This window comes from Podarcis liolepis, assembly GCF_965112155.1.
Source record: "Podarcis liolepis genome assembly, chromosome: 1".
In the NCBI taxonomy this organism is placed as follows: domain Eukaryota; kingdom Metazoa; phylum Chordata; class Lepidosauria; order Squamata; family Lacertidae; genus Podarcis; species Podarcis liolepis.
In genome coordinates, this window is record NC_139554.1 from 128114802 (window position 1) to 128128956 (window position 14155).

Below are 14155 nucleotides of genomic sequence, written 5' to 3' on the forward strand. Positions count from 1 at the left end.
AGGTAAAGTTGTCGAGGGCTGATTTCATTTCCTATGACAAAAAGCCTTCTGTTTCCACCGCCAAACCTTTCAGGGGAGAATTTGGAACAGTTTGGCACCATTTTTGAGAGAATTGGAGAATTTCAGATTTTTGCTGAAATTGTGACCCCGGGGCTTAGAATTTTTTTTTCCACAGGTAAAGTTGTCGAGGGCTGATTACATTTCCTATGACAAAAAGCCTTCTGTTTCCACCGCCAAACCTTTCAGGGGAGAATTTGGAACAGTTTGGCACCATTTTTGAGAGAATTGGAGAATTTCAGATTTTTGCTGAAATTGTGACCCCGGGGCTTAGAAAATTTTTCCCCCACAGGTTTTGCCTTAGAGGGCTGATTTCATTTCCTATGACAAAAAGACTTCTGTTTCCATCGCCAAACCTTTCATGGGAGAATTTGCAACAGTTTGGCACCATTTTTGAGAGAATTGGAGAATTTCAGATTTTTGCTGAAATTGTGACCCTGGGGCTTAGAATTTTTTTTTTTCCACAGGTAAAGTTGTCGAGGGCTGATTTCATTTCCTATGACAAAAAGCCTTCGGTTTCCACCGCCAAACCTTTCAGGGGAGAATTTGGAACAGTTTGGCAAAATTTTTGAGAGAATTGGAGAATTTCAGATTTTTGCTGAAATTGTGACCCCGGGGCTTAGAAAATTTTTTTCCCACAGGTTTTGTCTTCGAGGGCTGATTTCATTTCCTATGACAAAAAGCCTTCTGTTTCCACCGCCAAACCTTTCAGGGGAGAATTTGGAACAGTTTGTCACCATTTTTGGGTGAACTGGAGAATTTCAGATTTTTGCTGAAATTGTGACCACGGGGCTTAGAATTTTTTTTTTTCACAGGTAAAGTTGTCGAGGGCTGATTTCATTTCCTATGACAAAAAGCCTTCTGTTTCCACCGCCAAACCTTTCAGGGGAGAATTTACAACAGTTTGGCACCATTTTTGAGAGAATTGGAGAATTTCAGATTTTTGCTGAAATTGTGACCCCGGCTTAGAATTTTTTTTTTTCACAGGTAAAGTTGTCGAGGGCTGATTTCATTTCCTATGACAAAAAGACTTCTGTTTCCTCCGCCAAACCTTTCAGGGGAGAATTTGGAACAGTTTGGCACCATTTTTGAGAGATTTGGAAAATTTCAGATTTTTGCTGAAATTGTGACCCCGGGGCTTAGAAAAATTTTTTCCCACAGGTTTTGTCTTCGAGGGCTGATTTCATTTCCTATGACAAAAAGCCTTCTGTTTCCACCGCCAAACCTTTCAGGGGAGAATTTGGAACAGTTTGGCACCATTTTTGAGAGAATTGGAGAATTTCAGATTTTTGCTGAAATTGTGACCTCGGGGCTTATAAAATTTTTTTCCCACACGTTTTGTCTTCGAGGGCTGATTTCATTTCCTATGACAAAAAGCCTTCTGTTTCCACCGCCAAACCTTTCAGGGGAGAATTTGGAACAGTTTGTCACCATTTTTGGGTGAACTGGAGAATTTCAGATTTTTGCTGAAATTGTGACCACGGGGCTTAGAATTTTTTTTTTTCACAGGTAAAGTTGTCGAGGGCTGATTTCATTTCCTATGACAAAAAGCCTTCTGTTTCCACCGCCAAACCTTTCAGGGGAGAATTTACAACAGTTTGGCACCATTTTTGAGAGAATTGGAGAATTTCAGATTTTTGCTGAAATTGTGACCCCGGCTTAGAATTTTTTTTTTTCACAGGTAAAGTTGTCGAGGGCTGATTTCATTTCCTATGACAAAAAGACTTCTGTTTCCTCCGCCAAACCTTTCAGGGGAGAATTTGGAACAGTTTGGCACCATTTTTGAGAGAATTGGAGAATTTCAGATTTTTGCTGAAATTGTGACCTCGGGGCTTAGAAAATTTTTTCCCCACTGGTTTTGTCTTCCAAGGCTGATTTCATTTCCTATGACAAAAAGACTTCTGTGTCCACCGCCAAACCTTTCATGGGAGAATTTGCAACAGTTTGGCACCATTTTTGAGAGAATTGGAGAATTTCAGATTTTTGCTGAAATTGTGACCCCGGGGCTTAGAAAAAAATTTTCCCACAGGTTTTGTCTTCGAGGGCTGATTTCATTTCCTATGACAAAAAGGCTTCTGTTTCCACCGCCAAACCTTTCAGGGGAGAATTTGGAACAGTTTGGCACCATTTTTGAGAGAATTGGAGAATTGCAGATTTTTGCTGAAATTGTGACCTCGGGGCTTATAAAAAATTTTTCCCACACGTTTTGTCTTCGAGGGCTGATTTCATTTCCTATGACAAAAAGCCTTCTGTTTCCACCGCCAAACCTTTCAGGGGAGAATTTGGAACAGTTTGGCACCATTTTTGAGAGAATTGGAGAATTTCAGATTTTTGCTGAAATTGTGACCCCGGGGCTTATAATTTTTTTTTTCCACAGGTAAAGTTGTCGAGGGCTGATTTCATTTCCTATGACAAAAAGCCTTCTGTTTCCACCGCCAAACCTTTCAGGGGAGAATTTGGAACAGTTTGGCACCATTTTTGAGAGAATTGGAGAATTTCAGATTTTTGCTGAAATTGTGACCCCGGGGCTTAGAATTTTTTTTTCCACAGGTAAAGTTGTCGAGGGCTGATTACATTTCCTATGACAAAAAGCCTTCTGTTTCCACCGCCAAACCTTTCAGGGGAGAATTTGGAACAGTTTGGCACCATTTTTGAGAGAATTGGAGAATTTCAGATTTTTGCTGAAATTGTGACCCCGGGGCTTAGAAAATTTTTCCCCCACAGGTTTTGCCTTAGAGGGCTGATTTCATTTCCTATGACAAAAAGACTTCTGTTTCCATCGCCAAACCTTTCATGGGAGAATTTGCAACAGTTTGGCACCATTTTTGAGAGAATTGGAGAATTTCAGATTTTTGCTGAAATTGTGACCCTGGGGCTTAGAATTTTTTTTTTTCCACAGGTAAAGTTGTCGAGGGCTGATTTCATTTCCTATGACAAAAAGCCTTCGGTTTCCACCGCCAAACCTTTCAGGGGAGAATTTGGAACAGTTTGGCAAATTTTTTGAGAGAATTGGAGAATTTCAGATTTTTGCTGAAATTGTGACCCTGGGGCTTAGAATTTTTTTTTTTCACAGGTAAAGTTGTCGAGGGCTGATTTCATTTCCTATGACAAAAAGCCTTCGGTTTCCACCGCCAAACCTTTCAGGGGAGAATTTGGAACAGTTTGGCAAAATTTTTGAGAGAATTGGAGAATTTCAGATTTTTGCTGAAATTGTGACCCCGGGGCTTAGAAAATTTTTTTCCCACAGGTTTTGTCTTCGAGGGCTGATTTCATTTCCTATGACAAAAAGCCTTCTGTTTCCACCACCAAACCTTTCAGGGGAGAATTTGGAACAGTTTGTCACCATTTTTGGGTGAACTGGAGAATTTCAGATTTTTCCTGAAATTGTGACCACGGGGCTTAGAATTTTTTTTTTTCACAGGTAAAGTTGTCGAGGGCTGATTTCATTTCCTATGACAAAAAGCCTTCTGTTTCCACCGCCAAACCTTTCAGGGGAGAATTTACAACAGTTTGGCACCATTTTTGAGAGAATTGGAGAATTTCAGATTTTTGCTGAAATTGTGACCCCGGCTTAGAAGTTTTTTTTTTCACAGGTAAAGTTGTCGAGGGCTGATTTCATTTCCTATGACAAAAAGACTTCTGTTTCCTCCGCCAAACCTTTCAGGGGAGAATTTGGAACAGTTTGGCACCATTTTTGAGAGATTTGGAAAATTTCAGATTTTTGCTGAAATTGTGACCCCGGGGCTTAGAAAAAATTTTTCCCACAGGTTTTGTCTTCGAGGGCTGATTTCATTTCCTATGACAAAAAGCCTTCTGTTTCCACCGCCAAACCTTTCAGGGGAGAATTTGGAACAGTTTGGCACCATTTTTGAGAGAATTGGAGAATTTCAGATTTTTGCTGAAATTGTGACCTCGGGGCTTATAAAATTTTTTTCCCACACGTTTTGTCTTCGAGGGCTGATTTCATTTCCTATGACAAAAAGACTTCTGTGTCCACCGCCAAACCTTTCATGGGAGAATTTGCAACAGTTTGGCACCATTTTTGAGAGAATTGGAGAATTTCAGATTTTTGCTGAAATTGTGACCCCCGGGCTTAGAAAATTTTTTCCCCACAGGTTTTGTCTTCGAGGGCTGATTTCATTTCCTATTACAAAAAGACTTCTGTTTCCACCGCCAAACCTTTCATGGGAGAATTTGCAACAGTTTGGCACCATTTTTGAGAGAATTGGAGAATTTCAGATTTTTGCTGAAATTGTGACCCCGGGGCTTATAATTTTTTTTTTCCACAGGTAAAGTTGTCGAGGGCTGATTTCATTTCCTATGACAAAAAGCCTTCTGTTTCCACCGCCAAACCTTTCAGGGGAGAATTTGGAACAGTTTGGCACCATTTTTGAGAGAATTGGAGAATTTCAGATTTTTGCTGAAATTGTGACCCCGGGGCTTAGAATTTTTTTTTCCACAGGTAAAGTTGTCGAGGGCTGATTACATTTCCTATGACAAAAAGCCTTCTGTTTCCACCGCCAAACCTTTCAGGGGAGAATTTGGAACAGTTTGGCACCATTTTTGAGAGAATTGGAGAATTTCAGATTTTTGCTGAAATTGTGACCCCGGGGCTTAGAAAATTTTTCCCCCACAGGTTTTGCCTTAGAGGGCTGATTTCATTTCCTATGACAAAAAGACTTCTGTTTCCATCGCCAAACCTTTCATGGGAGAATTTGCAACAGTTTGGCACCATTTTTGAGAGAATTGGAGAATTTCAGATTTTTGCTGAAATTGTGACCCTGGGGCTTAGAATTTTTTTTTTTCACAGGTAAAGTTGTCGAGGGCTGATTTCATTTCCTATGACAAAAAGCCTTCGGTTTCCACCGCCAAACCTTTCAGGGGAGAATTTGGAACAGTTTGGCAAAATTTTTGAGAGAATTGGAGAATTTCAGATTTTTGCTGAAATTGTGACCCCGGGGCTTAGAAAATTTTTTTCCCACAGGTTTTGTCTTCGAGGGCTGATTTCATTTCCTATGACAAAAAGCCTTCTGTTTCCACCGCCAAACCTTTCAGGGGAGAATTTGGAACAGTTTGTCACCATTTTTGGGTGAACTGGAGAATTTCAGATTTTTGCTGAAATTGTGACCACGGGGCTTAGAATTTTTTTTTTTCACAGGTAAAGTTGTCGAGGGCTGATTTCATTTCCTATGACAAAAAGCCTTCTGTTTCCACCGCCAAACCTTTCAGGGGAGAATTTACAACAGTTTGGCACCATTTTTGAGAGAATTGGAGAATTTCAGATTTTTGCTGAAATTGTGACCCCGGCTTAGAATTTTTTTTTTTCACAGGTAAAGTTGTCGAGGGCTGATTTCATTTCCTATGACAAAAAGACTTCTGTTTCCTCCGCCAAACCTTTCAGGGGAGAATTTGGAACAGTTTGGCACCATTTTTGAGAGAATTGGAGAATTTCAGATTTTTGCTGAAATTGTGACCCCGGGGCTTAGAAATTTTTTTTCCCACAGGTTTTGTCTTCGAGGGCTGATTTCATTTCCTATGACAAAAAGCCTTCTGTTTCCACCGCCAAACCTTTCAGGGGAGAATTTGGAACAGTTTGGCACCATTTTTGGATGAACTGGAGAATGTCAGATTTTTGCTGAAATTGTGACCCCGGGGCTTAGAATTTTTTTTTTTCCACAGGTAAAGTTGTCGAGGGCTGATTTCATTTCCTATGACAAAAAGCCTTCTGTTTCCACCGCCAAACCTTTCATGGGAGAATTTGCAACAGTTTGGCACCATTTTTGAGAGAATTGGAGAATTTCAGATTTTTGCTGAAATTGTGACCCCGGGGCTTAGAAAAATTTTTTCCCACAGGTAAAGTTGTCGAGGGCTGATTTCATTTCCTATGACAAAAAGCCTTCTGTTTCCACCGCCAAACCTTTCAGGGGAGAATTTGGAACAGTTTGGCACCATTTTTGAGAGAATTGGAAAATTTCATATTTTTGCTGAAATTGTGACCCCGGGGCTTAGAAAAATTTTTCCCCACAGGTTTTGTCTTCGAGGGCTGATTTCATTTCCTATGACAAAAAGACTTCTGTTTCCACCGCCAAACCTTTCAGGGGAGAATTTGGAACACTTTGGCACCATTTTTGAGAGAATTGGAGAATTTCAGATTTTTGCTGAAATTGTGACCTCGGGGCTTAGAAAATTTTTCCCACACACGTTTTGTCTTTGAGGGCTGATTTCATTTTCTATGACAAAAAGACTTCTGTTTCCACCGCCAAACCTTTCATGGGAGAATTTGCAACAGTTTGGCACCATTTTTGAGAGAATTGGAGAATTTCAGATTTTTGCTGAAATTGTGACCTCGGGGCTTAGAAAATTTTTTTCCCACACGTTTTGTCTTCGAGGGCTGATTTCATTTCCTATGACAAAAAGACTTCTCTTTCCACCGCCAAACCTTTCATGGGAGAATTTGCAACAGTTTGGCACCATTTTTGAGAGAATTGGAGAATTTCAGATTTTTGCTGAAATTGTGACCCCGGGGCTTAGAAAATTTTTTCCCCACAGGTTTTGTCTTCGAGGGCTGATTTCATTTCCTATTACAAAAAGACTTCTGTTTCCACCGCCAAACCTTTCATGGGAGAATTTGCAACAGTTTGTCACCATTTTTGAGAGAATTGGAGAATTTCAGATTTTTGCTGAAATTGTGACCCCGGGGCTTAGAATTTTTTTTTTTCACAGGTAAAGTTGTCGAGGGCTGATTTCATTTCCTATGACAAAAGGCCTTCTGTTTCCACCGCCAAACCTTTCAGGGGAGAATTTGGAACAGTTTGGCACCATTTTTGAGAGAATTGGAGAATTTCAGATTTTTGCTGAAATTGTGACCGCGGGGCTTGGAAAATTTTTTTCCCACAGGTTTTGTCTTCGAGGGCTGATTTCATTTCCTATGACAAAAAGCCTTCTGTTTCCACCGCCAAACCTTTCAGGGGAGAATTTGCAACAGTTTGGCACCATTTTTGAGAGAATTGGAGAATTTCAGATTTTTGCTGAAATTGTGACCTCGGGGCTTAGAATATTTTTTTCCCACACGTTTTGTCTTCGAGGGCTGATTTCATTTCCTATGACAAAAAGCCTTCTGTTTCCACCGCCAAACCTTTCAGGGGAGAATTTGCAACAGTTTGGCACCATTTTTGAGAGAATTGGAGAATTTCAGATTTTTGCTGAAATTGTGACACCGGGGCTTAGAAATTTTTTCCCCCCACAGGTTTTGTCTTTGAGGGCTGATTTCATTTCCTATGATAAAAAGGCTTCTGTTTCCACCGCCAAACCTTTCAGGGGAGAATTTGCAACTGTTTGACACCATTTTTGAGAGAATTGGAGAATTTCAGATTTTTCCTGAAATTGTGACCCCGGGGCTTAGAATTTTTTTTTTTCACAGGTAAAGTTGTCGAGGGCTGATTTCATTTCCTATGATAAAAGGCCTTCTGTTTCCTCCGCCAAACCTTTCAGGGGAGAATTTGCAACAGTTTGGCACCATTTTTGAGTGAACTGGAGAATTTCAGATTTTTTGCTGAAATTGTGACCCCGGGGCTTAGAAATTTTTTCCCCCCACAGGATTTGTCTTCGACGGCTGATTTCATTTCCTATGGTAAAAGGCCTTCTGTTTCCTCCGCCAAACCTTTCAGGGAAGAATTTGCAACAGTTTGGCACCATTTTTGAGTGAATTGTAGAATTTCAGATTTTTCATGAAAGTGTGACCCCGGGGCTTAGAATTTTTTTTTTTTCACAGGTAAAGTTGTCGAGGGCTGATTTCATTTCCTATGACAAAAAGCCTTCTGTTTCCACCGCCAAACCTTTCATGGGAGAATTTGCAACAGTTTGGCACCATTTTTGAGAGCATTGGAGAATTTCAGATTTTTGCTGAAATTGTGACCCCGGGGCTTAGAAAAAATTTTTCCCACAGTTTTTGTCTTCGAGGGCTGATTTCATTTCCTATGACAAAAAGACTTCTGTTTCCACCGCCAAACCTTTCAGGGGAGAATTTGCAACAGTTTGGCACCATTTTTGAGAGAATTGGGGAATTTCAGATTTTTGCTGAAATTGTGACCCCGGGGCTTAGAATTTTTTTTTTCTCAGGTAAAGTTGTCGAGGGCTGATTTCATTTCCTATGACAAAAAGCCTTCTGTTTCCACCGCCAAACCTTTCAGGGGAGAATTTGCAACAGTTTGGCACCATTTTTGAGAGAATTGGAGAATTTCAGATTTTTGCTGAAATTGTGACCCCGGGGCTTAGAATTTTTTTTTTTTCACAGGTAAAGTTGTCGAGGGCTGATTTCATTTCCTATGACAAAAAGCCTTCTGTTTCCACCGCCAAACCTTTCAGGGGAGAATTTGCAACAGTTTGGCACCATTTTTGAGAGAATTGAAGAATTTCAGATTTTTGCTGAAATTGTGACCCCGGGGCTTAGAAATTTTTTTTTTCACAGGTAAAGTTGTCGAGGGCTGATTTCATTTCCTATGACAAAAAGCCTTCTGTTTCCACCGCCAAACCTTTCATGGGAGAATTTGCAACAGTTTGGCACCATTTTTGAGTGAACTGGAGAATTTCAGATTTTTGCTGAAATTGTGACCCCGGGGCTTAGAAATTTTTTTTCCCACAGGTTTTGTCTTCGTGGGCTGATTTCATTTCCTATGACAAAAAGCCTTCTGTTTCCACCGCCAAACCTTTCAGGGGAGAATTTGCAACAGTTTGGCACCATTTTTGAGAGAATTTGAGAATTTCAGATTTTTGCTGAAATTGTGACCCCGGGGCTTAGAATTTTTTTTTTTCACAGGTAAAGTTGTCGAGGGCTGATTTCATTTCCTATGACAAAAAGCCTTCTGTTTCCACCGCCAAACCTTTCAGGGGAGAATTTGGAAGAGTTTGGCACCATTTTTGAGAGAATTGGAGAATTTCAGATTTTTACTGAAATTGTGGCCCCGGGGCTTAGAAAATTTTTTTCCCACAGGTTTTGTCTTCGAGGGCTGATTTCATTTCCTATGACAAAAAGACTTCTGTTTCCACCGCCAAACCTTTCATGGGAGAATTTGCAACAGTTTGGCACCATTTTTGAGAGAATTGGAGAATTTCAGATTTTTGCTGAAATTGTGACCCCGGGGCTTAGAATTTTTTTTTTTTTCACAGGTAAAGTTGTCGAGGGCTGATTTCATTTCCTATGACAAAAAGCCTTCTGTTTCCACCGCCAAACCTTTCAGGGGAGAATTTGGAACAGTTTGGCACTATTTTTGAGAGAATTGGAGAATTTCAGTTTTTTGCTGAAATTGTGACCCCGGGGCTTAGAAATTTTTTTTTTTCACAGGTAAAGTTGTCGAGGGCTGATTTCATTTCCTATGACAAAAAGCCTTCTGTTTCCACCGCCAAACCTTTCATGGGAGAATTTGCAACAGTTTGGCACCATTTTTGAGTGAACTGGAGAATTTCAGATTTTTGCTGAAATTGTGACCCCGGGGCTTAGAAAATTTTTTCCCCACAGGTTTTGTATTAGAGGGCTGATTTCATTTCCTATGACAAAAAGCCTTCTGTTTCCACCGCCAAACCTTTCAGGGGAGAATTTGCAACAGTTTGGCACCATTTTTGAGAGAATTGGAGAATTTCAGATTTTTGCTGAAATTGTGACCCCGGGGCTTAGAATTTTTTTTTTCCACAGGTAAAGTTGTCGAGGGCTGATTTCATTTCCTATGACAAAAAGCCTTCTGTTTCCACCGCCAAACCTTTCAGGGGAGAATTTGCAACAGTTTGGCACCATTTTTGAGAGAATTGGAGAATTTCAGATTTTTCCTGAAAGTGTGACCCCGGGGCTTAGAAAACATTTTTTCACAGGTTTTTGTCTTCGAGGGCTGATTTCATTTCCTATGATAAAAAGGCTTCTGTTTCCTCCGCCAAAGCTTTCAGAGGAGAATTTGCAACAGTTTGGCACCATTTTTGAGTGAACTGAAGAATTTCATATTTTTGCTGAAATTGTGACCCCGGTGCTTAGAATTTTTTTTTTTTCACAGGTAAAGTTGTCGAGGACTGATTTCATTTCCTATGATAAAAGGCCTTCTGTTTCCTCCGCCAAACCTTTCAGGGGAGAATTTGCAACAGTTTGGCACCATTTTTGAGTGAACTGGAGAATTTCAGATTTTTGCTGAAATTGTGACCCTGGGGCTTAGAATCTTTTTTTTTCACAGGTTTTGTCTTCGAGGGCTGATTTCATTTCCTATGATAAAAGGGCTTCTGTTTCCACCGCCAAACCTTTCAGGGGAGAATTTGAAACAGTTTGGCACCATTTTTGAGTGAACTGGAGAATTTCAGATTTTTCCTGAAATTGTGACCCCAGGGCTTAGAAAAATTTCTTTCCACAGGTTTTGTCTTCGAGGGCTGATTTCAATTCCTATGATAAAAAGCCTTCTGTTTCCACCGCCAAACCTTTCAGGGGAGAATTTGCAACAGTTTGGCACCATTTTTGAGAGAATTTGAGAATTTCAGATTTTTGCTGAAATTGTGACCCCGGGGCTTAGAATTTTTTTTTTTCACAGGTAAAGTTGTCGAGGGCTGATTTCATTTCCTATGACAAAAAGCCTTCTGTTTCCACCGCCAAACCTTTCAGGGGAGAATTTGGAAGAGTTTGGCACCATTTTTGAGAGAATTGGAGAATTTCAGATTTTTACTGAAATTGTGGCCCCGGGGCTTAGAAAATTTTTTTCCCACAGGTTTTGTCTTCGAGGGCTGATTTCATTTCCTATGACAAAAAGACTTCTGTTTCCACCGCCAAACCTTTCATGGGAGAATTTGCAACAGTTTGGCACCATTTTTGAGAGAATTGGAGAATTTCAGATTTTTGCTGAAATTGTGACCCCGGGGCTTAGAATTTTTTTTTTTTTCACAGGTAAAGTTGTCGAGGGCTGATTTCATTTCCTATGACAAAAAGCCTTCTGTTTCCACCGCCAAACCTTTCAGGGGAGAATTTGGAACAGTTTGGCACTATTTTTGAGAGAATTGGAGAATTTCAGTTTTTTGCTGAAATTGTGACCCCGGGGCTTAGAAATTTTTTTTTTTCACAGGTAAAGTTGTCGAGGGCTGATTTCATTTCCTATGACAAAAAGCCTTCTGTTTCCACCGCCAAACCTTTCATGGGAGAATTTGCAACAGTTTGGCACCATTTTTGAGTGAACTGGAGAATTTCAGATTTTTGCTGAAATTGTGACCCCGGGGCTTAGAAAATTTTTTCCCCACAGGTTTTGTATTAGAGGGCTGATTTCATTTCCTATGACAAAAAGCCTTCTGTTTCCACCGCCAAACCTTTCAGGGGAGAATTTGCAACAGTTTGGCACCATTTTTGAGAGAATTGGAGAATTTCAGATTTTTGCTGAAATTGTGACCCCGGGGCTTAGAATTTTTTTTTTCCACAGGTAAAGTTGTCGAGGGCTGATTTCATTTCCTATGACAAAAAGCCTTCTGTTTCCACCGCCAAACCTTTCAGGGGAGAATTTGCAACAGTTTGGCACCATTTTTGAGAGAATTGGAGAATTTCAGATTTTTCCTGAAAGTGTGACCCCGGGGCTTAGAAAACATTTTTTCACAGGTTTTTGTCTTCGAGGGCTGATTTCATTTCCTATGATAAAAAGGCTTCTGTTTCCTCCGCCAAAGCTTTCAGAGGAGAATTTGCAACAGTTTGGCACCATTTTTGAGTGAACTGAAGAATTTCATATTTTTGCTGAAATTGTGACCCCGGTGCTTAGAATTTTTTTTTTTTCACAGGTAAAGTTGTCGAGGACTGATTTCATTTCCTATGATAAAAGGCCTTCTGTTTCCTCCGCCAAACCTTTCAGGGGAGAATTTGCAACAGTTTGGCACCATTTTTGAGTGAACTGGAGAATTTCAGATTTTTGCTGAAATTGTGACCCTGGGGCTTAGAATCTTTTTTTTTCACAGGTTTTGTCTTCGAGGGCTGATTTCATTTCCTATGATAAAAGGGCTTCTGTTTCCACCGCCAAACCTTTCAGGGGAGAATTTGAAACAGTTTGGCACCATTTTTGAGTGAACTGGAGAATTTCAGATTTTTCCTGAAATTGTGACCCCAGGGCTTAGAAAAATTTCTTTCCACAGGTTTTGTCTTCGAGGGCTGATTTCAATTCCTATGATAAAAGGCCTTCTGTTTCCTCTGCCAAACCTTTCAGGGGATCATTTGAAACAGTTTGGCACCATTTTTGAGTGAACTGGAGAATTTCAGATTTTTGCTGAAATTGTGACCCCGGGGCTTAGAATCTTTTTTTTTCACAGGTTTTGTCTTCGAGGGCTGATTTCATTTCCTATGATAAAAGGGCTTCTGTTTCCACCGCCAAACCTTTCAGGGGAGAATTTGCAACAGTTTGGCACCATTTTTGAGTGTATTGGAGAATTTCAGATTTTTCCTGAAAGTGTGACCCCGGGGATTAGAAATCATTTTTTTCACATGTAAAGTTGTCGAGGGCTGATTTCATTTCCTATGATAAAAGGCCTTCTGTTTCCTCCGCCAAACCTTTCAGGGGAGAATTTGCAACAGTTTGGCACCATTTTTGAGTGAACTGAAGAATTTCAGATTTTTACTGAAATTGTGGCCCCGGGGCTTAGAAAATTTTTTTCCCACAGGTTTTGTCTTCGAGGGCTGATTTCATTTCCTATGACAAAAAGACTTCTGTTTCCACCGCCAAACCTTTCATGGGAGAATTTGCAACAGTTTGGCACCATTTTTGAGAGAATTGGAGAATTTCAGATTTTTGCTGAAATTGTGACCCCGGGGCTTAGAATTTTTTTTTTTTTCACAGGTAAAGTTGTCGAGGGCTGATTTCATTTCCTATGACAAAAAGCCTTCTGTTTCCACCGCCAAACCTTTCAGGGGAGAATTTGGAACAGTTTGGCACTATTTTTGAGAGAATTGGAGAATTTCAGTTTTTTGCTGAAATTGTGACCCCGGGGCTTAGAAATTTTTTTTTTTCACAGGTAAAGTTGTCGAGGGCTGATTTCATTTCCTATGACAAAAAGCCTTCTGTTTCCACCGCCAAACCTTTCATGGGAGAATTTGCAACAGTTTGGCACCATTTTTGAGTGAACTGGAGAATTTCAGATTTTTGCTGAAATTGTGACCCCGGGGCTTAGAAAATTTTTTCCCCACAGGTTTTGTATTAGAGGGCTGATTTCATTTCCTATGACAAAAAGCCTTCTGTTTCCACCGCCAAACCTTTCAGGGGAGAATTTGCAACAGTTTGGCACCATTTTTGAGAGAATTGGAGAATTTCAGATTTTTGCTGAAATTGTGACCCCGGGGCTTAGAATTTTTTTTTTCCACAGGTAAAGTTGTCGAGGGCTGATTTCATTTCCTATGACAAAAAGCCTTCTGTTTCCACCGCCAAACCTTTCAGGGGAGAATTTGCAACAGTTTGGCACCATTTTTGAGAGAATTGGAGAATTTCAGATTTTTCCTGAAAGTGTGACCCCGGGGCTTAGAAAACATTTTTTCACAGGTTTTTGTCTTCGAGGGCTGATTTCATTTCCTATGATAAAAAGGCTTCTGTTTCCTCCGCCAAAGCTTTCAGAGGAGAATTTGCAACAGTTTGGCACCATTTTTGAGTGAACTGAAGAATTTCATATTTTTGCTGAAATTGTGACCCCGGTGCTTAGAATTTTTTTTTTTTCACAGGTAAAGTTGTCGAGGACTGATTTCATTTCCTATGATAAAAGGCCTTCTGTTTCCTCCGCCAAACCTTTCAGGGGAGAATTTGCAACAGTTTGGCACCATTTTTGAGTGAACTGGAGAATTTCAGATTTTTGCTGAAATTGTGACCCTGGGGCTTAGAATCTTTTTTTTTCACAGGTTTTGTCTTCGAGGGCTGATTTCATTTCCTATGATAAAAGGGCTTCTGTTTCCACCGCCAAACCTTTCAGGGGAGAATTTGAAACAGTTTGGCACCATTTTTGAGTGAACTGGAGAATTTCAGATTTTTCCTGAAATTGTGACCCCAGGGCTTAGAAAAATTTCTTTCCACAGGTTTTGTCTTCGAGGGCTGATTTCAATTCCTATGATAAAAGGCCTTCTGTT